Source organism: Pseudorca crassidens, chromosome 14 (genome assembly GCF_039906515.1).
Source record: "Pseudorca crassidens isolate mPseCra1 chromosome 14, mPseCra1.hap1, whole genome shotgun sequence".
Lineage (NCBI taxonomy): Eukaryota > Metazoa > Chordata > Mammalia > Artiodactyla > Delphinidae > Pseudorca > Pseudorca crassidens.
Genome location: NC_090309.1, coordinates 41,846,062 through 41,869,883, shown reverse-complemented (window position 1 = coordinate 41,869,883; position 23,822 = coordinate 41,846,062). Strand labels below are relative to the sequence as shown.

At 36.3% G+C, this 23,822-nt stretch overlaps 2 long non-coding RNA genes across 4 annotated transcripts in view; one reads left to right on the top strand and one right to left on the bottom strand.

The window, feature by feature from the left end:
* LOC137205656 (uncharacterized) overlaps window positions 1–23,822 on the bottom strand; it is a 734,230-nt gene that overhangs the window by 296 nt on the left and 710,112 nt on the right. The window lies entirely within an intron of this gene.
* LOC137205657 (uncharacterized) overlaps window positions 1–23,822 on the top strand; it is a 587,325-nt gene that overhangs the window by 528,007 nt on the left and 35,496 nt on the right. For 2 of the 3 annotated variants that reach the window (XR_010934241.1, XR_010934240.1), the window contains 2 exons: window positions 858–940; window positions 18,379–18,458. This is a non-coding gene — a long non-coding RNA (uncharacterized lncRNA). The remainder of the gene's footprint in view (window positions 1–857; window positions 941–18,378; window positions 18,459–23,822) is intronic. The other variant, XR_010934242.1, reaches the window with a different exon arrangement.

Below are 23,822 nucleotides of genomic sequence, written 5' to 3'. Positions count from 1 at the left end.
AAAAACCCTTCGAACATTAGGAGTAGTGGGCATATTACCAGAAGAAATATGGTGACCCTAGAGGAGATATAAAGTGGTAATTGAGGGTTGAGAGACCACAGATTTTGTCTCACATGCCTTCAGCATCTTTACATTACAGATAAGTAAAATAAAGCCCAGAGAAGAGAGGCGACTTGCCTAGCTTCACAGAAACCATTAATGGCAGAGGTGAGTTTAGAAGACACACCTGTGGGCAGACAATCCAGAACCATATTCACTACTTTTAACTCCAAACCCAAATCTCCAGTTTCCTTCACTGACTCAGCCAAACGACTTTATTATTGTAGTCACCACCATTGCCATCTAAATTAAGATTCTAAGTTCTAAGGAACTACCTAATGAATTTCAGTGTCTTCTCTTAGGTTAATGTGGTGTCATGTGAGCCTTCTGAGAATGTTATGGTATTTACACTTACTTACTGTGACCATTGGAGCCACTTGTAGCTGCATTGCATCTTGCCAGTTGTGAGTAATGTGGTTAGCGCAAACCCAGGCACATGATTCGCTACTTTTAAGATAGTTCTCCCAGTCATTTAAGTAATTCACTCAGACAAAGGTGGTGTGGGAGTTCTTGAAACTGTTTCTTCCAGTAGTTTAACAGGGATGAATCCTCCCACATAAACAACTAAAAGTATTGATTTGAATATAAAAATACATATTTTAGGTATATCAGTAGCATGGGAAGAAAGTTAGTTCTCAGAGGTCAAAAACGAAGTGAAAGTAAGAACCCAAGGGGCAAGTAAAACAGTTAGTATAATTTTTGTCCTCAGGGCAATGATCAAACCCAGTTAAACTTGTTTCCTTTTGACATTCTCAAAGGTTGCAGTGCTCACAAGTGAAGAATATGGCATCTAAAGGTGACCCTCTCCATAAAGCTGGGACCCTAAAGAGCCACACTCTCAGTAAGTAGAAATATTACCTTTTCCCAAGGGATCAGCAAGATAAACTGCTCATCTTGAACCTTGACTAAAGGAAAGACTTCTTCTTTGGGAATTCATACCACAAGCCAATCTTTACTGGCTGGGTTTGCAGACGGAATCCACAGTGCCTGGATATGTTCAAATAAAATTCAGGCCATGCATCAATTAAAGTGATGCTGAATTACTAGTGTCCCCAGGCACCTAGCCAGAGTAAATGCAGATTCTATCTAAAGGAGCCTATTTCCATCCAAGCCACAACAAATTGGTGTGAGTAAAGTTTCAAAGAATATGAACTCAATTTAAAAAATTACAAAACACAAAAAGCAACAGGAAACATGAGCAGAATGAATGTTACCCGAAATCTTCCTATATTGGAAATATCAAAAAAGACTAGGTTTAGTATATTTAATAAATTAATATAGAGGATAAAAATGAGTAGGAGAGGGGAGTTTATTTAGAACAATGACCAAGCAAGTATAAAATTAACCAAAGAGATCAATGAAAGAAAAATATAATAATTGAAATTTAAAACTCAGTACTTTTAAAATCAAATTAGACACAGATAAAAAGAGAGTTAATAATCTGGAAACTATATCTGAAGAAATTATCTGGAATGTAGTACAGCAAAAACAAAAAGGGAGAACACATGATTGAGTTATCCCAAGTAGGATAAATTTAAAAGTCCACATTTAAATATATAATGCTAAAGCTGGATATCACCAAAGACAAAGAGATGATCTCAAAATCAGACAGAAAAATAAATTGTCTAAATAAATATGATTAAATTAATAGTTGACTTCTTATCAGTAGCAGTGGAAGCCAGAGACAATAGAATACCTTCAGTGCCTTAAAAGAAAATAACTGTGAACCTAGAATTCAACAAGTATTTTTCAAGAGTAAGGGTAAAATAAGAGCAGTTCAATGTGAAAGGTCTGAGATGCAAGGAAGAATAAGGATCAAAAAAAGTAACTAATAAGTTGGGAAGTCTAAACAAACATTGACTATATAAAACAATACTTAAACTTTTGTGTTTCTAAAAGAAAAAAATAAGATTACATAAAAATCCATAAAGCAATAATGCGTGAAAAGGGAAGGAGTTATCAAAGTTATAGTCTTCTAACATTTGTTCAGAAGGAGAGTAAAGAAAATGATTAGCTTTAGAATTTGATAAATTAGTATGCATGTTAAGATTCCTAAAGTAATCATTAAAAGAAATAGAGTGTTAAGTAAAAAGAAAAAATATATAATCAGAGACCATATTCTGTTCATTCAAAAGAAGATAATAAAGACAGCAGAAACATATAGAAAAGGTGTGACCAATCTGTACTTCAAAATAAGGTAGAAATAAGCCTGAATCCATCAATAATTATAATAAATCTAAATGGAGTAAATGACACAATGAAAGACAAATAGACATATATAGTACATTAAAATGCAAATAGGTTGAATGTATGAGAATGCAAAAGGTATACCACTAATACTATACTCCCCCCCAAAAAAAGGAAAAGAAAAAAAATCTAGTGCAGTTGATTAATATCAGACAGTGTAGACACTGAGCTAAAAAGGATTACTTAGATTAAAGGAGATAACTAAGTAATGATGAATGACTCAGTACAATGGAAAATAAAAAATTTAAAAATATTATGCACCTAAAATATATAAAGCAAGATTTTATCCTCAAAAATATATAAAACAAAAATTAAGACAAATACAAGTATAAGTGAATATTTAACTATACCTATAATTAATTGAGAAAAATAAATCAGGATATTTATTTGAAAAAATTTATACAAGCTTGATCTAATGAACATATATAGAACATGTTTCATATTCTTTTCTTTTTTTCCTTCAAAACTTAAAGCAAATTTTGACTGTGTTATTATACCATCTCTTCATAATTCTGCAAGAATTTCTAAAAAACATGAACTTGTTTATACATAACCATAACATAAATATTTCCGATAAAATTATCAATAATTTATTGATATCATCCAAAATCCAGTCCACACTATATTAAAATTATCCTGATTGTCTAAGAATGTGTCTTACACTTGGTTTATTGGAAATAAGGTCAAAGAAGCTGTTCTCCTTTATTACCCCTTGTTTTTCTTTTTTTTTTTTTAAGTAATTATTTATTTTTCAAATTTTTGGCTGTGCTGGGTCTTCGTTGCTGTGCATGGGCTTTCTCTCTAGGTGTGGTGAGTGGGGGCTACTCTTTGTTGCAGTGTGTGTGCTTCTCATTGCAGTGGCTTCTCTTGTTGCAGAGCACGGGCTTCAGTAGTTGTGGCACATGGGCTCAGTATTGCGGGCTCTAGAGCGCAGGCTCAGTAGTTGTGACGCATGGACTCAGTGCCTCTGCGGCATGTGGGATCTTCCCGGACCAGGGCTCATACCCATGTTCCCTGCATTGGCAGGCAGATTCTTAACCACTGCACCACCAGGGAAGTACCCCCGCCTCCACCACCACCCCAACCCCCTGCCTCTGTTTTTCTTTAGGCCATTGACTGATTAAAGAAACTGGGTCATTTCTAAAAAGATCTCACATTCTGGATTTATCTGATTGCTTCACTGTGGTGTTAATTAACTTGTTCCTCATTCTTCTTTAGTCTCTGTAAATGGAATTTAACTCTAAAGGCTTGAATAGATTTTGTCTCAATTTGGGACTGGGAAGGGTGGAATTACTTAACATTCTTGCATTACAATGAGATAGCACCAATTCTGTTTGTCCTTCCTTTAGTAATGCAAAAATCAGCCGATTCATTTGGTGATTGCCTGATTCCTCCAGGCTTCATTCTCCATCAACCTTTCTCCTAATGGTTTTATCCATGATAACCATTGTCTGAATCTACTATTTCAGTAAGTTTTGCGAAATGATATCTATTATTTTCAAGTACACAGAATACTTGTAAAAATTCAACACATTTTGCCATAAAGGAAGTATCAAAACATAAATGTTTATTAAAAATTGCTATCATACCAACTACCTCTATTATCAGTAGGAAATTCAAATGGAATCTATAAAAAGACAACTTGAAAAATATCAATACATTTCAGTTCTTTTTCAGTCAACCTTAAACGTGATATGAGGTATGAGACAAAAAATTGTCAATTTCATTTTAAACTAAAATTCAAAATTCCTAAACAAAATATTAGAACACTGACATCTAGCAATGTGTAATAATATGAAATTCTTTCCAGAGGGAAGATTGATTAAACATTAGAAATATCACATAATGTAATTTACCAAACTAAGAGATGAATGGGCAAAAATAGCATGATTCTCCTAATAGATTTAGCAAAATCCTTCAATAAGTTAAGCATACATAGATAGTTGTTATTTTTTAAAAAGTGATGAAAGAAAAGAGAAGGAAGGAAAAGAACTTAGCAAAGTAAAACTAGAAAGGAATTACATTAATCTGATGAACAGTAATCTACAAAACATAGTACTTATCTATAAAATAATGAAAACATTGGCTTTAATATCATAAAAAACAAAAGGGTGCCTGCTATCTCCAATTCTGTTTGACATTATATTACAAACTTCAGCTAGTACAGTAAAGGAAGAAAAAGGAAGAAAATATATTTAGAGGCCATATGATTTAATGTTTAAGAGTATAGACTTTGGATCAGACTGCCTAGGTTTAAATCATTTCTGTATTGCTTGTGAACTAAGTAATGAATAAGCTCAATAACTAAACTTATTAGCTAAGTATTTTATCCTCTATATGCTTCAGTTTTTAGTCTATACAATGGAGATAATAATACCTACCTTGATGGAGGAAAGTTAAATTAGTTATTATTTAAAAGTGCTTAAAACAGTGCTTGGAATGTGGTAAGTACTGTATAAGTTTGTGTTAAAATGAATTGGAAAAAAATCCTATCATCAAAAAAAATCCTATCATCATTAGTCAGAGATGACAAGATTGTCTATGTAGAAAATTCAATAGAATATAGATGTAATTTTTTATAACTAATTAGATAGTATAGCAGTTTTGTTAAATACAAAATTAGCATATAAAAATGAGCAATACTACTACCTACCAATAACTAATGCTAGAAAATATATTCTAAAAAAGATAACCTTTACAATGACATAAAAGGTAAATAAGGTGCCTAGTGAAAATTCTAACAAAATATGTATATGATATTTGTGGAAAAATAAAAGTTTATTTAAATACAATAAGAAAATCTAAATAAAGAGAGTTTTACCATGTTAATGGATAGGAAAATTCAATAGTGTTGAAGATGTTAGTTTTTCCTAAATTGATCTATAGAATTGTGGCAGGTCATTTTTTTCCAATATGGCCACAGTAAGATTTCCTTTCTCATCTATTCTCCTTACAATGCCTTATTGACATTTCTGCCACAGAGAGGTGAGGACAGGGGTCTATGTTCATCTCCCTTAATTGGTTAAGCTGTGGCAGAAATGATGGTATGTGATACTGAGGCTAAGTTGTAAATATTGATGTGACTTCTGCCTGGACCCCTTGTGACACTAGCTTGTTCTAGAAATCTAGTCCCTGTGTCATGGGGAAGTAGAGAAGCAACAGGGAGAAGAGGTGTGGAGTAGTTCCAGCCAACATCCCAGCTGAGGTCCCAGCTGACATCCAGCTTCAACCTCCAGACATGTGAATGACTGGCCTTAAGATGTGTCCAGCCTCCATCATCATCAGACTGAAACCACATGAAAGATCCCAAGAAAGAACTGTCCAGCTGATCCCAGCTGAACCCCAGAACTGTGATACATGAAAACCAAAATGATTACTCTTTTATGTCATTAAGTTTAGGGTGATTTATAACAAAATAATAGATACCTGTTAATAACAAGAGTCAATTTTTGCTATTTAAAATTCCTATAAATTTTTAACCTGTAAGCTAATTCTAAAATAACAGGTGCTCCTGAATTAAAAAAAAACAAACTCAAAATGAGGAGACTTTCCTTTTCAGATATAAAAAATTTAATAATTAATAAAGCTATAGAAACTAAACTAGGTGACATTGCCACAGGGTTAGACAAATAGATTAATGGAACAGAAGAGAAAATTCACCTTTACAGGAAGCCCACATAAATAAGGCCCACCTCTGTAAGCAAACTTCATTTATAACAGAGTTAGCATTGAAATTAGCAGGGAAAGGAAAGACTTTGGTAACTGATTCTGGGTGTAAAAGCACTTATCCTATAAAAGTGCTTTATAAAATTTAGAAGATAATATAAAAGAAAAATTTGACCCATTTTTCCTTGTAGCATAATTTTTTTAAACTTTTGAAAGTATATAAGTATCAGAATATTTTAAGCTGAAGGGTACAGACTTCCTAACACTCAAAACAAAAAGTGTCTAATAACTTAGCATGCCAATCACAATAATTAGCTTATAAACCCTGAGTGTCATTCTTCAAAAGTAAACCATATGATCCTCTCAATAGATGCAGAAAAAGCTTTCGACAAAATTCAACACCCATTTATGATAAAAACCCTCCAGAAAGTAGGCATAGAGGGAACTTACCTCAACATAATAAAGGCCATATGTGAAAAACCCACAGCCAACATCATTCTCAGTGGTGAAAAACTGAAACCATTTCCTCTAAGATCAGGAACAAGACAAGGTTGTCCACTCTCACCACTGTTATTCAACAGAGTATTGGAAGTTTTAGCCACAGCAATCAGAGAAGAAAGAGAAATAAAAGGAATCCAAATTGGAAAAGAAGAAGTAATGCTGTCGCTGTTTGCAGATGACATGATACTATACATAGAGAATCCTAAATGTGCTACCAGAAAACTACTAGAGCTAATCAATGAATTTGGTGAAGTAGCAGGATACAAAATTGATGCAGAGAAATCTATTGCATTCCTATACACTAATAATGAAAAATCTGAAAGAGAAATTAAGGAATCACTCCCATTTACCATTGCAACAAAAAGAATAAAATGCCTAGGAATAAACCTACCTAAAGAGACAAAACACCTGTATGCAGAAAACCATAAGACACTGATGAAAGAAATTAAAAATAATACAAACATATGGAGAGATATACCATGTTCTTGGATTGGAAGAATCAACATTGTGAAAATGACTCTACTACCCAAAGCAATCTAAAGATTCAATGCAATCCCTATCAAACTACCAAAGGCATTTTTCACAGAACTAGAACAAAAAATTTCACAATTTGTATGGAAACACAAAAGCCAAAGCAATCTTGAGAAAGAAAAATGGCACTGGAGGAATCAGGCTCCCTGACTTCAGACTATACTACAAAGCTATAGTAATCAAGACAGTATGGTACTGGCACAAAAACAGAAATATAGATCAATGGAACAGGGAAGAAAGCCCAGAGATAAACCCACGCACATACGGTCACCTTATTTTTGATAAAGGAGGCAAGAATATACAATGGAGAAAAGACAGCCTCTTCAATAAGTCGTACTGCAAAAACTGGACAGCTACATTTAAAAGAATGAAATTAGAACACTCCCTAACACCATACACAAAGATAAACTCAAAGTGGTTTAAAGACCTAAATGTAAGGCCAGACAGTATCAAACTGTTAGAGGAAAACATAGGCAGAACACTCTATGACGTAAATCACAGAAAGATCCTTTTTGACACACCTCCTAGAGAAATGGAAATAAAAACAAAAATAAACAAATGGGACCTAATGAAACTTAAAAGCTTTTGCACAGCAAAGGAAAACAAACAAGACGAAAAGACAACCCTCAGGGTTTCCCTGGTGGTGCAGTGGTTGAGAGTCCGCCTGCCGATGCAGGGGACACGGGTTTGTGCCCCGGTCTGGGAAGATCCCGTGAGCCATGGCTGCTGAGCCTGCGCGTCTGGAGCCTATGCTCCGCAATGGGAGAGGCCAAAACATTGAGAGGCCCGCGTACCGCAAAAAAAAAAAAAAAAAGACAACCCTCGGAATGGGAGAAAATATTTGCAAATGAAGCAACTGACAAAGGATTAATCTCCAAAATTTACAAGCAGCTCATGCAGCTTAATATTTAAAAAAACAACAACCCAATCCAAAAATGGGCAGAAGACCTAAATAGACATTTCTCCAAAGAAGATATACAGATTGCCAACAAACACATGAAAGGATGCTCAACATCACTAATCATTAGAGAAATGCAAATCAGCAAATCAAAACTACAATGAAGTATCATCTCACACCAGTCAGAGTGGCCATCATCAAAAAATCTAGAAACAATAAATGCTGGAGTGGGTGTGGAGAAAAGGGAACCCTCTTGCACTGTTGGTGGGAATGTAAATTGATACAGCCACTATGCAGAACAGTATGGAGGTTCCTTAAAAAACTAAAAATAGAACTACCATACGACCCAGCAATCCCACTACTGGGCATATTCCCTGAGAAAACCATAATTCAAACAGAGTTATGCACCACAATGTTCACTGCAAGTCTGTTTAGATACAATAGCCAGGACATGGAAGCAACCTATGTGTCCATCAACAGATGAATGAATAAAGAAGATGTGGCACATATATACAATGGAATATTACTCAGCCATAAAAAGAAACGAAATTGAGTTATTTGTAGTGAGGTGGATGGACCTAGAGTCTGTCATACAGAGTGAAGTAAGTTAGAAAGAGAAAAACAAATACCGTATGCTAACACATATATATGGAATCTAAAAGAAAAAAAATGGTTCTGAAAAACTTAGGGGCAGGACAGGAATAAAGATGCAGACATAGAGAATGGACTTGAGGACATGGGGAGGGGGAAGGGTAAGCTGGGGCAAAGTGAGAGAGTGGCATGGACATGTAGACACTACCAAATGTAAGTAGATAGCTAGTGAGAAGCAGCCACATAGCACAGGGAGATCAGCTCGATGCTTTGTGACCACCTAGAGGGGTGTGATAGGGAGGGTGGGAGGGAGATGCAAGAGGGAGGGGATATGGGGATATATGTATTTGTATAGCTGATTCACTTTGTTATACAGCAGAAACTAACACACCACTGTAAAGCAATTATACTCCAATAAAGATGTTAAAAAAAAAAAAAGTTAAGTGGCCAAAGGCTGCTGATCTTTTAGGTGTATATTCAACTATGTGGAAATGGTTTATCATCATCCTACCTAGACCTGCTAAGCCTGTAAAGCAATGAGAGATGGAAAATTTTGCTGTCCCCTTTTCTCTGACCATCCCCTAAGCGATGTTCCGTGATCGTATTCCTAGTGTGCCCCTCACTCTACAGAAACTGAAAAACATTCCAGTTGTAGAAAATGGGAAGATAGTGTGTGTGGTACTTATCTACTGAACTCTGTTACCATTTACAACTACTGGAATAATTAACCCCACATTTTTTTTCTTTTCTCCAGAATTAGTTGAGTAAATGCCTTAGTTTTCAATTTTACTTAATCATTGTAGACAGAGCCAAAGGTTCCCTCCTCAGAACACAAGCTTTTCCAATGCGCAAACGATGCTAATGCTCTTGATTGGCATGACACAGCACTCTAAACCATTTGACTCCAGTGAATTAGTCAGGCAAGAATGTCTGAAAGCAGAGTGACCGTTTAAGTACTTAAATGCACAGCAAATAACTGCTTGCCTGTTTTTCTTCACTAGTGCTGTCTCATGAAGCAGTGTATTATTACAGATAATCTACAATGAATAAAAGACAAAGCATTCTGTATTGAAAATATATACACATTTGCCAAGCTGACCGAACCTGTGATTTTTCAAAATAAAAGATACAAATATTTATTTGAAAAATGATATAATTAAGAGGAACTCACTATAGAGCAGTAACTACACATGCTGTATAACCAAACCATAACACCAATAAACAGGTTTTGCCAACAGGCACCTATTGTCAATAAGATTAGTTAAACTAGTGCCAAGAAACCTCTTTCATGCTTCAACAGAACGTAATTTGTTTAAAGTAATGATGACTAGTTATGTGTAATTATCTGATTATCAAAAAAAAAAAAAAAAAAACTTGCCTAAACAACTTTGGTGTGCTCCATTATAAGGTTTCATTTAGACTCTGAATTATTTAATGTTTGTATAATCCTGAGACAAACTGCACAATTCAAAACCAATTAAGAGATTTGCCCAGATCACCCATAACTTGTAAATTGTCACAACATGGTAGGATACTTATTAAGTTGGGATTTTTTTTTTTTGGAAACTAGTAGAGGCTTCAAAAAATAATGGTTTTCCAGAAGGGGAATAGTTTATAAATCATCAGTCAATGAAAATGATTCATGAAATTATATCAATTTTAATATAAAAAAACATAATTCTTATCTCTTGTGTAGGTAGACTTTTAAGATGTATGAGAAAGTGAATTGCTTATACTATGTAAATGAAAATAATCATTCAGTGTCTAGCACAGTCTTGCAAACCAGTAAACATATTTAGATTCATACACAGAGAATTTTTAGTCATTCATATTCTTCTGGTTTACTTGGAAGCACAATGAATTAAACTAATATTATTTTCTGTTCAACTGGCATAAATTAGCTTTGCTTCTTGGAAAAATTTATTTTGAATGCTTGCCCAATGAGTTAAAATGCTAAAATTTTTCTTCCCAGGTGAGGTCTCTGTTCCTTATGGGAGGTAACTTAATCTTGTTAATAACAGGAAAAAAAAATGATTATAACTTATAAACTATTTCTTTATTATTCAAATTTAAGATACATTTATACATGATACTGAGCTTAAATCATCTCCTTGCATCTACAACACTATCAGTTGATAGTATTAGGAATGCTTTGGCCACAAGTAGTATAAAATATTACTAATATGGGTTAGACAAAGAGAGGCCTATTTTTCTCCTGTAATAAGGGGTTTAGAAATAGGCAGGGGGCTGATGACATTGGTTCCATGGCTCAACCTTGTTGAAGCTGATGTCAACTGAATTGCTCCTGGCCTTTTCCTCATGGGTCCACGATGACTGCCCCGAATCTTGGCACTGTGTTCACATCAAGCCAAGATGGAATGGGGGAGACAGATATCAGCACTGCCCACTGCTTTATCAGAAAAGCAAAAGCTTTCCCCCAATCCACCCCTGCAGGAGAATTTCTTCCATCTCATCAGTCAGAAATATGTCACATGGCCACCTCTAGCTGCAAGGATAGCTGGGAAAATGAGTATTTTCCTTTATAGTGGAGATAGGCAAGGAAGAAAAAGACTGAGTCAGCTAAACAGCAATGGGTTTTATATTAACATTATCTAATATTCTCATTATAGTCAAGTGATTTAGTTGACTGCTTACACACACCTGAAAAGTGGGAATAATATTTGCCTGTCTGTGTCAGAACTGTGTGAATGTTAGATGATATACATGAAATTGCTCTATAAGCTATAAAGAACTAAACATAGCTTAGATTGTCAATGTTGATATGGGAACACAGCTTCATAGGTACTATGCCATGACTCCCTTAGGTAGGTGGCCACAATTTAGCCTCCCTATTTCCAGAAACCCATCCTGCAGACCTGTAAACACAGTCGTTCTACAAGTACTGACATAGAGAAGTCTTAAGACATTCACAATAAGTGCAGAGGGAAAAGACAAAGAAAGAAAAGTAATTAGAAATAAGGTATTACAAAGGAATGAAGATTAAGATGATTTAATGCAATTTATAATGTGCATCCTAGCATTGAAAATCTATAAAAGGAACATACAATTCCACCATGTAATAGTAGAAATTTTCTCTGAAATTAAGGGAAAAACTGATTAAGTACATTTAAAGATATTATGTTCCAGAAAAAAAAACTGATAAAATTTAGCCTGGTTAAAATATTAAATTTCAAGTAATTAAAAAAATGTTTATTCATTGAGGCAAAAAAAAAAGTATACTATCATATAAAAAAATCATGCTGGCCTCTGACTTCTCCAAGCAACATTTAGTTCCAGAAGACCATAGAAAAATTACTGCAAAGTCCTACTGTTAAGGAAGTGTGACTCAAGATGTTTATCACCCAGGTATCAAAACCAAAACCAGATATTCTTAAGCATAGAAGGTCTAGGGAAGTACAATGTCTGTGAACCTATCTTGAAATGAAGAACTATATGAAGGTGAATACCAGGCAACAGAGAGAAGAATTAAAATAAATAACTCAGGAATGGAGAAATGATTGATAGTGACTGTTGACTATATTTGAATATAAACCTCAGATAACCAATTGTGAAATTCAGTTTTGGGGACTGAGTTTAAGTGTTATATACCTTGATGATGCAAAAATTATACCAAAAGCAGAAAACACCAAGAGATAGACAAAAGGAGAAGCAGAAAGGGTTTGGGTTTTTTTTTTTGCATATTTCTAAAAGAAAGTCAAACCTTTCTAAACTTGAAGCTTGTTCTAAAAACATAACTTCAAACATCTAGTATTTTTATAACATTTTATTTTAAAATTTAGAAGCATATTTTTTAAAAAGTAACACAACTTAAAAATATCTATTTAAGAACAGACATGTGGTTGCCAAGGGGGAATGGGGCTGGTGGAGGGATGGATTGGGAGTTTGGGATTAGCAGATGCAAACTATTATATATAGAATGGATAAACAACAAGGTCCTACTGTATAGCACAGGGAAGTATATTCAATATCCTGTGGTAAACCATAATAGAAAAGAATATGAAAAAGAATGTGTATATATATATATATATATGTATAACTGAATCACTTTGCTGTAAAGTAGAAATTAACACAACATTGTAAATCAACTATAATTCAAAAAAATAAAGGAAAAAAGCATAAAATAAAACCATTAAAACACCAAGTTAAAAAATATCTATTTAGAGTTCAGTATTTATCTCATATATATATAAGATATACATATCTGTTTATATATATGTATAAATTTTTTTGCAAGCAAGATGCCCAAAGAAGTCCATGTCCTTATCCCCAGAACCTGTAAATATATTACTATACATGGCAAAGTAGAATCAGGTTGCAGATAGAATTAAGGTTGTTGCTAATCAATCGACTTTAAATTAGAGACATTATCCTGGACTATCTGGTCAAGCCCAAGGTAATCAATAAGGTCTTTAAAAAGGAAAGAGGAAGGCAGAAGGTCAAAAATGATAGAATTTGAGGTCTCAACTAGTCATTGCTGGCTTTAAAGATGGAGAAAGGGGGCCACAAACCGAGGAAAGTAAGCAGCATCTGGAAACAGAAAAAGGCAAGGAAACAGATTCTTCTCTGTAACTGTCAGGAAGAGGCTGACACCTTGATTTTAGCCTCATGAGACTTCTACAGAACTGTCAGATAATGAAGTTATCTTGCTTAAGCCACTAAATTTGTGGCAGTTTGTTATAACAGCAATAGGAAGCCAATATGCATTTCAATCTGTTTATATGCAAATAGGTATATAAAAATGTTGTTCAGTTAAAGTTAAGGTTGCTTCTAAAGGGGAAGATAAGTAGTTTTACTTTGGGGGTGAGGGTGGAGGTTAGCTCCACCATCTAATATTTGACATGACAATATTTTTGCATTCTTATTTAAGAAATGCTGTCAACGGTAAGTAAAAATTGGCATTAATTCCTTAATATCACTTACTTCGTGCTTAGGAGATCCATTTAAAAACCATAGATACACTAATGGTGGAAAATAATAGGTTTACAAAGAATGTATCCTGCTGTGACTAGCAGGGCAGGGGAGTGGGAGAGGATAATAACAATTATCTAAAGCCAAAATGTTTATCCCATAGCACTTGTACCTAAGAAAGGAAGATATTGAATTGGTTGAATTTTGTGATCTGCCAGACAAGTACTTACTGAAAATTTCAAGGTCAGGCTCCCCTCTTCCCTTGATGCCAGAAAAATTATTTACATTCTCTCCTCCTGTTTCTACTCTCTTTCCTTTTCTCTCGTTTAAACATTTTAACTGTAAGACATTATATTGCTAGTGTTGTTGAGGTTACGTGGAAAGTGAACATGGGATATTTATTTTTGTGAAGATATTTATTTTTGTGATATTATTTTTTGAAAAGAGTAAAAATAATAAGTGCTTACAGAAAAAAATTTCCCTTGCTGAAATTGTATCTCTTTTTTTCTTTGCTTTGGTTCTTCTGATTTGATCTCAGTATGGAAGGCAATTTCCCAGCCCAGGCTCTGACCCTTACAAGTGAATAACATTTTTGCATGCTCTTTTGGCAAAGTAAGTATTCAAAGAAGGATATTCCCACTTTTCTCGGGTGCTAGAATGGATAGTTGACTCGACATCACAGTTTTCAAAGTCTAAGAGGATATACTAACTTGGATGAAAAACATATATACAGGGTCAGGAAAAAATATATAATGTGTAGGAGCTAAAGGGCTTGATTTTCTTGGCTGGCAGAATATATTTTATGCAATTCCAGAGTTGAAGTAAAGACAAATGAATGTCCCCATGGTGTAATCACCGGGTTGAAAAATCAGGTGACTTCAGTCTTCACATTCCCTGTTAGCGCAGTAAGTTTTTATGTTTTTTTATATCTTGGTTGGTGGATGAGTCAATGTTTAAATGGTCATTTATCATTTACTATATAAAAGAAAATCTATTGCCTGAAACTCATTTTTACAGTTGCAGGCAAACAGAAATAATCATTTTCAAGGACCTAAAGCTGTTTCTTGAAGAATGTCATCATTTTATCCTTATTTTACTTACTATTTACTTATATATGAACCAGGTTCTGAGAGCTGTACCCTGCAAGTCTTGGATGTAAACAGTTTCTACCAACTTCCTGCTGCAGCAAGTGAGGACAGGAAATTAGACTTTCCAGAAATCAAAGTTATCTTTCAGACAGATCAAAGACCCAGATGAAAGGCATCATGCCAGCCATAAGTGGTTGTGACTTCCATCAGAGCCAAGTTGGATTAATTCTGGGTAGTTAGGTGATGACCAACTCCCTGTCTCACAGGGAGTGATTGCACTTATTCTCAGGGTGGTCCTGCTTTTTTCAGACATTTCAATAATTATTATTTCAAATATATAGACTTGAGTGTTGTAAACACTTGCTGCCTTTTCTATTCATGAAATGAAATAATCTGTTGGATGTAGAAAGGGATGATGATATACAAGGAAGTTGAACAGTGGCCATGAACATTGATAAGGGTGACTTCATAAAGAGTCTATAGGAGAGATAGGTTGGTGATTTAGAAGGAGCAGAAGTGCTCTAGAATCACCTAGACCTGATTGCAAGTCCTCTGCTGTTTAATAACTGAGTGGATACAAGGAATTTACTGAACCTCTCTGGCCTTATTTTTCTTAAGGTCATAAACAGGAGAAATAATCCTATCTATATCAGAGACTAGTTGTGAGTATGAAATAAAACATACATAAAAGACCTGCTAGACTGGCTGATGTGCCCTAGGAGCTCAATAAATATTAATTCACTCCTGGTTAATCACTCTCAGATCCAAGAATTCCCTTTGACTGGATCAGAGCAACTTGCCCCTGCAGATATCCTTGGAATGTAATCCTAGGCTAACCATAATTCAGACCTACACTAAAGCAGGTGGAATATGGATAAAGGGCCTTGTTTTAGTCCCAAATCCCCATCTATCCCTCCCTCTTCTTGAAACGCCTGTTGGGTGCCAGCTATGTATCAGTACCACGCTGGACCCTTACATACTTAATTTCCTGTAGTCATTATAACTGAAATGAGGTCACAGTGGTTATTCCAAGTTACCACAGAGGGGACTGAATTTCTGAGAAATCAACTAACTCAAAGTTTCACACCTGATAGATATAATTCTTCCCCCAAATCTTGTCCCACTTTCCCATTCTACCTCCCTCTAAGTTCTGTGATGCTAGAGAGAATTCTGAGATATGGTTTCTGTAAATCAGCCTGAGTGTTTACCATAACAAACTAATCAACACATGAACAAAAGGTAGAGCTTTAGGATTACTCTGCAGCCAGGGGGTATTGGCAACACAAACAATTTTGTGCTTCTCTCTGCTTGCTGGTTGATAGCACTGCACTGGGTGCCAGAGATACAGTGACATAACATGCCAGGCAGAGAGGAGAATCACCACCATGTATCAGACAGATCATAGGGAGGTGGTGGGAGAGAAAGCTGGGACCTGGCACAAGGGCTAAGCTGAAAGCAATTGATCCCGCAAGGCTAAAAATGTGAACTTAGAGGCCCCTGCGTTACATCTGTACACATGTTCTCTTTTCCACCACCTTTTTTAGGTTTCTAAAAAGTATGACTGAGAGGACAACGCTGCCAAATACATATCATTCATTGAAGCTTCTGTCCTGAATCCTGATCTGCTTACCCTCTCTGATCACCAGAGCTGGAAAGTGTAGAAACATCAGGATACATGTATTCCTTTCTTTTCAAGTCTAGAACTGAGTTAGACCTGAGCAGCCTTTTTTTCCCCCCAAGGCCTTTCTGTACCCCACAAAGTCCTCTAAGTCTGTAGTTCTTATCCAAGGAGAGAGGAAAGGAAGAGAGTTGCATTTAGGCTATTGTACCCTTTCACTTTTCCCTCCAACAGCTGAGGTCCTAGCCTCCCATAGTTACACTGTGAATTGATAATAGACCCTCTCTGAAGATAGAGTAGGTATTTAATGGCCAGTGAGGACCCTTTCATTATGAAATACAGAGAACAAGTAGCTGCACCTTTAGAATCAATTGCTGGGGAAAATAGAGAGTGGGAAAAAGTTACGATGAAATGTAATTTTAAGAAGCGAATTTGTATTTTAATTATCAGAAAAACATCTATGTACCTTTGAAACATAGAGATAGTGGTGCATCTACTCGGGACACTCAGCATCAGAAAACTCTCAGTGTGTCCAATGGGACTTGTGGGCCCCTTGAAGTCATGTTGCAGCATCCTCACATGGGACAGTCTCAGCCACAGTTTGACAACCCTGCTCTTGGTAATGGGGAGCTACTGAGGAGGACTGTGATATACAAAGTGATGTATAGATAGATCACTGACCGATAGATCACTGGAGACATAAGAGACTGACCACAGGGAGACTGGTGATGACATTATTCTAAGGATGAGGTTTGGGGGTTTAAGCCTATAGGGGTGATGGCAATAGAAACAAAAACTATTTGACAGACGTAAAGAATATGTGAGTTTGTTTTTTTCTTAGTTTTTGCTACTTGGATGTTGGAAGGAAATAAAGACACCAAATTTTCAGATCCTAGTGATTGAGTGCCTGATGTAGTAAACAGTTGGCTTTAGGGAAAAAATGAAGTCAATCTTAGCTACCTTGAAGTAATGGTGATTTATTCTTTTGGTGGGTGGGTAGGTGGGGATGCTGAGTAGGCAGTTAGAAATCTATGATTGAAGTTCAAAAGAGAGGTCATGACTGTAAATAGAGGTTGTGGAGTCATTTCTATAGAAGAAAGAATTGAAACCATAAGTAATGAAAAATACACTCTCTGAGAGAAAGTATGCAGAGCTAGAACAGTTGAAGATGGATCTGGAGTCTACCAGGGTCAGCCAACTTTTTTTGTAAAGAACCAGAGAGTAGATATCTTAAGCTTTGTGGGCCAAAGTTCTCTGTTGCAACTACTTAACTGTGCCTCATAGACCAAAAGCGACACAGACAATAGGCAAATAAATTGGCATGACTGTGTTCCAGTAAAAACCTATTACAAAAATAGGTGACTGGCTGGATTTGGCCTGAGGGCTTTAGTTTGCTGACCTCTGGTGTAGAAAGTTAAGTTCCATAAGGGCAAGGACCACATCTGTTTGGCTCACTATTGTGTCCCTAGCACCTGGCACAGCACCTGGCTTATAGTAGTTTCTTAGCAGACATTTGTTGAATTGATGAATGCTGTGGTAGAATGATTATGTCCATTCTTAGCTTTATTGGAGAAAAAAAAAAAAAAGCAAGAGCGTTCTAAGAGTTATGAGGAAAGTCAGGATTGTATGACATAGACAAAAATCAAGAAAAGAGTGTGTCATTAAAGAAAAGTCTAGCAACATTGATGACTAGTAGGTTATGAAGAATGAGGAGTTATAACACGTTTGACAATTAGTAACAAGTATAAAGATAAGAATAAAAGATCACAAGAATGTTATCAAAGAAAGGATATATACACACAAAATAACCTGGGTGTTAGGATAGAAGTATCTTTATGAAGGAGTTTGCATGGTGGAACTTCAATAGTTACTGCTATTCATATTTTAAAATTTTCAGTCAAAAAGATGATTTTAATTATAATCCAAATCTGTGGATTAGGTTTGTATAATTCTAACATGATGATTTTGTGAACTATTTAAGGAGAATCAAACTTGTTTTTTGACATTATGTAGATAAAATAACCAGCTCGACTAATTTTTCTGAGTAGTTGTGTTGAAATTTGTCAAGCGTTTTCTTTTATTTTTTCCTAAATTTATGAGCTTTTAACTTTTGTGGATTTCCAACCTCACTTTATGAAGTCAATATTAAACATACGATTTAAACATTTTCTTCTTATTATGAGAGTCCAATGTTTACTTATTCCTTCCAGATTATCCCACACGGAGCTGTTGGAATTACCTTGTGATGATTTCAAAGAACATTTTCTCCTCTACACACTCTTATCCCAAGGTAAATTGATGGATTTCTAATGAATAAATTTCAGGACGAAAACATCAGCATTTTTATACTTCAGTTCAGAGTATTTAATTCCCTCCCCCTTAACTGTAGCCACGAGTCATTCTAAGTTTACGCAGCCCTTTTTAACAATGGAAAATTATTATTTTTTTGTACAATGTCGATCACCTCTGAATCATTTGTTACCTAGTGTGTTTAGTTTGTTATGCCTATGCAAGTGGGAGAAAAACAATACCATAAACATGTCTGATCATGTCATTGAAGCTTTTCTTGGAATAATTGGAGTGTGATGATGGAGCAGGGAGAAAAGAGGGGCTGGAAATTGAGGAAAAGGGTCTCAGCCTGAATTTTCCAAATTGGCTATTTATCTGGTTAATTCTTCATCTTTCCTCATCACCATGTCTGAATTGAGAAAATCTTCCTAATGATAATAAACTATGTCAAGAACAGATGGCTGATTTGATGTGATGAAAATAGCTGTGTCAATTGAGGGTATTTTTTTCCTTACCCATTTTGCTTTTCATCACTCTGGGGTTGGTGGTTCATATGTTTTTTTTTTTTAATTTTTTTTTTTTTCTGAATTTACCCTCAGCCCAATAGAATGTGGTGAATTTCTCCCCAAAAGCAGTTTGGACCCTTTTTTCTGAAAGAAAGAAAGGAGAAATGGCTTAAAAAAACACAATTATCACCTTTCCTGCCTTTTCTGCTTTAGCTAAGTTACTTTTGGAAGGATCAGTTTACAACAAATGTTTAGTGTCAGGAATTTTGCAGTTTCATAGGCCCTGACAGCTTGGCATGAAAAAGAGGTGGCATTATGTCAATTGTAAATGAGTATGCTATTTACATACTAATTAAACTTTGCACTAGTGGGGTGAAAGAATGTCATTTGGAGCACCCCACTTATTCTGTTTATATCATTGTTGTCTATTTAAACAGTCTATTGTTTGGCATGTCACAGTCTCATCCCCTAAATGCCATTTTTGTAACCTTGCACTGCTTTAAAAGTACTACCCCACTGCTTGGTAAATCAAACAAAATCAGTATATCTAAAAGCAAAGTGAATTCCCAGACTCACCTTGCTGCATAATAGCACTGAGTTTGATGATGCTGATGATGATAAAGATGCTGATGATAGTAACAGCTTTTATCAGATCATGTCTATGGCGTTTTGCTCAACAATTTTTAAATATTAACTCAATCTTCAAAGTAAGGTGGTTTTTGGTTATTAAACCCCTTTTACACATGAGGAAGTTGTGGTTGCACAGTCTATGAGGACATCAGGTCTTCAATGTCTGTGTTGTCCTCCACTATACAATACTGCTTTCTTCTCTGCTGTGTCATTGATCCACAAGGTGTCCCACTGCTATTAGATGTTTCCAGGGTTACTGAAAATATGCCAATGGCAGGAATTTCACTTATCATCTCAGTCCATTCACTTAAGGAAAAAAAGTGATCAACAATAGAGAACATATGTGTTCTCCAGTATATTATATTTCTCTGGTATATTTCTTATTTACATTAGAAATCTAACACTAATCCAGGCTCACATTACATACATATTTCCCACTGCCCTCCAGTTGCATTTTTATCCTTTCTTGTACCAAGGCAGGCTGCCCCGGTCTGTTGGTGTATGCTGTAACATAGAATCCGTGTGTGCTCTAGGAACCTGATTCAGGAACACCGGTAGTGTCTGTTAGTTTATAAAATAGCAAGTGATTAATAGCTATTTTATGCTTCTGCTTCACGTCTGCAGAAGGTGGTTTATTGGATTTGGCTAAGGACATTTTTTCTCACTGGATAAGGAACAGAATCAACATTATAGCATACCTGTGTGGGAGGTGGCTTAACATGATTTGCAGCGATAAAGCGCAAATCAGAACTTTTCCTGGCTGGCTCTGCTCACATGAGCTCACCATCCATGTGGATATTTATACCCCAGCGTTGAGAGTGCAGAGTTGGCATTCCTTGGCATTGTCAACAGAGTGCTGGTTTGTACTTCCTTTTTCTTTGAAAATGACAGAAACAGAAAGCCTAGGTAGTTGACATTAAAATAACTTGCCAAGAGAGGGTTGAACATATGATCCTTTATAGCTTTTTCCTCACTATTTTCAACAATCTTCAAGGTTGAAATAATTCCATAATAAAGTCAAAAATCCTGCAGAAGAAAAGAAAGAAAATATACTTTAGCTCTCCATCATTCCAACCACCATACCATATTTCATGAAATGTGACAGAGTTTTGCTCCACAACCTTGCCAAAGGAAAAAAATTCTAAATTTTAAGCTGATAACTTGAATGGTTCCAGAGATATCAACTTGTGAAAAGTCACAATTTTGTATTGTGCTGAAAAGCCACCTTACAACCCAGGGACTACCATCACTCTTTAATATCCAGCAGAGCCCCCTGCTGTGCTTTGTCAGTCACTAACAACATCCAAGTCTTCCCGTAAAAGTAATTCACACTTTTTTCACAACACTGTTGCTTTAATTACCACTGAACTCTGCTGATGCTGAGGCAGGCCTGGCAGGACCAAGGGAGGGTCAGAGACACAAAAGAAGCAAATAGCTTTTTTCCTTCCTTACTTTATTATTAACAAACCATCTTTGATGGAAATGTTCCTAGTTATGAGGCCTAGAGTTAACTCTGGGTCCCTTGGCGTATTCATTATCAAAAGAGACCCACAGATGCCATTCAGAGAGAAAGAGAGAGAGAGAAATATTACCTAGAATCCCAATTAGAAATTAGAAATTTTGGTAAAGAACAGACTTAGCTATTCAAAACTGGCAAACAATGAATGCATTTCTCCTGTTGCTGTCATTTTGTGCAAATGAACTTAAATTTCATACCAAACTGTCTTGCTGGACCAATGTCAATTTATCCACTTATTTACTGCAGATTTTTTTTTTCAGGATTAGTTGACACAATAAATCATGTACCAAAGGAAACCACAGAACTGCCAAAATCTACCAGTGCACAAAAGTGATACAAGGGCTTCCCTGGTGGCACAGTGGTTGAGAATCCGCCTGCCAATGCAGGGGATTTGGGTTCAAGCCCTGGTCTGGGAAGATCCCACATGCCACAGAGCAACTAAGCCCGTGTGCCACAACTACTGAGCCTGCACTCTAGAGCCCGCGAGCCACAGCTACTGAGCCCATGTGCTGCAACTACTGAAGCCCGCGTGCTTAGAGCCCGTGCACCACAACAAAGAGTAGCCCCTGCTCGCTGCAATTAGAGAAAGCCCACGCACAGCAACGAAGACCCAACGCAGCCAAATATAAATAAACAAATAAGTAAATTTATTTTTTTTAAAGTGATACAAAAAGCCTCTGCTTTATAAATAATATGACAGCAGTATGATAGGCATAACATCTTACGTGTCTAAGGCACCTTTCATTCCATATCACAAAGTATTTCTCCAATAAAACTATCCCTGTGAAACCAGCTTTCACTGTCTCCTCCACATAGAATATAAGGGTGCCTATCAGTAAACTTCATACATACTTTTAGGGAAGAAATAAATAGGTCTGTGACCTTAAGAAAATGACTTAAAAGACTGCTAAGCTTTCTCCTGGCTCTAAAATTGCATGTTTAAAACACTAAAATTTAAAGTCACACTGTAGGCTTGTCTAAGTATCCTCACGTATGTAATGCTACTATTGTTTATCATTTTTCATTTGCTAATTTATAATCTGATTTGTCAACCCTGTGCAAGGTTAGATTTAGCTGAAAGCGTGGTCCTGTGATAATATAGGTGAAATAATCATTGGCACCTATTGCAGACCAACTGACTCATATCCCAAGTCTTCTATAATTTGGGCCCAACCTTTTTTTTTTTTTTTTTTTAATTATTTATTTATGGCTGTGTTGGGTCTTCGTTTCTGTGCGAGGGCTTTCTCCAGTTGTGGCAAGCGGGGGCCACTCTTCATCGCGGTGCGCGGGCCTCTCACTATCGCGGCCTCTTCCGTTGCGGAGCACAGGCTCCAGACGCGCAGGCTCAGTAGTTTTGGCTCATGGGCCCAGTTGCTCCGCGGCATGTGGGATCCTCCCAGACCAGGGCCCGAACCCGTGTCCCCTGCATTGGCAGGCAGGTTCTCAACCACTGCGCCACCAGGGAAGCCCGAGGGCCCAACCTTTTTGTATAGATATCTTTACTCCCATCTATGTAAACCCTATGGCTCAGTAGTTCTAAAATCTGATTGATCATCCAGATTTTCTGGCAGGGGAGAGCATTTAATAAATTAAAACATCTTGGAAGTGGGGTGTAGAATCTGTTGCTCCACAGGGTTCTTGGTTTCAGATAATGTGCTGGGCTTGGAGAGCTTCTTCACCAAACTCTTCTGTTGACTTCCTTACTTTCAACACCTGTCTTCCAGCATCTTCTGCTTAGTAATCTTTCAAGTTCTAGTACTGGTAGCACACATTTCATGCAGCAGTTACTGGCTTCTTCAGCTGGTAGTAGTCCTTGCCCTCTCAAAGCCCTGATAGTATTAAATACCTTCCCCTATGTTTTAAACCTTCTATGACAAGTTGCCATTACCTATGTTTTTCTCTTTATCTTTTCTCATATATTTATCTTATTAAAATATAAGCTTTTCCATCCAAGGTGTAGGTTATAACATTTTTCTCTGAATCCACATTATATAAAAAGATGCATTCCAACTGTCTATGGAATGGATGCCTGAATTTAATTTTATGTAGCACGTAAGACTGCAAACCAAGTTGAAATGACTAACTCCTGTTCATATATTCATTTTATGATACAAACACCGTGTAGCATACTGAATTGTTCAAAGGTGGCTGAACCAATATATATGCCTTCCCACATGCTCTTCTTAAAATGTTGACAAATATGTTGCGAGTTCCCCCACTGAGAGGTGGGGTCTATGTTCTCTTACCTTAAACCTGGGCAGGTCTTGATAACTGCTTTAACTAAAAATAATGTGATGACAGAGATCCTTTGGGACTTCTGGAGCTAGGTCACTAAAAGGTGACACAGCTTCTTCCTGTATCTCTCTTTTGGGAGCCAGATCTTGAGAGCCCAGACGTGACAGGGAAGGAGTCTGGCTCCCCTGGAGCCTCCACGTAGGAGAGACCACATGATTGACTACATGGTGATTAAAAGGAGCCCTGATGCTTTCAGTTCCCAGCAATTTTGTTGGGACCCCAAACACCATGGAGCAGAGAGGTACCATCCCAACTCTGCCCTAATTCCTGATGCAAAGAATCCCATGAGCATGACATATGGCCATTTTATGCCACTGTATTTTGGGATAATTGTTACTCAGAAGTAATCATTGGAACACCTAATCCCAGAGATCCAAAATGAGCAAAATAAACTATATCTCTGCTCTTATGAAGC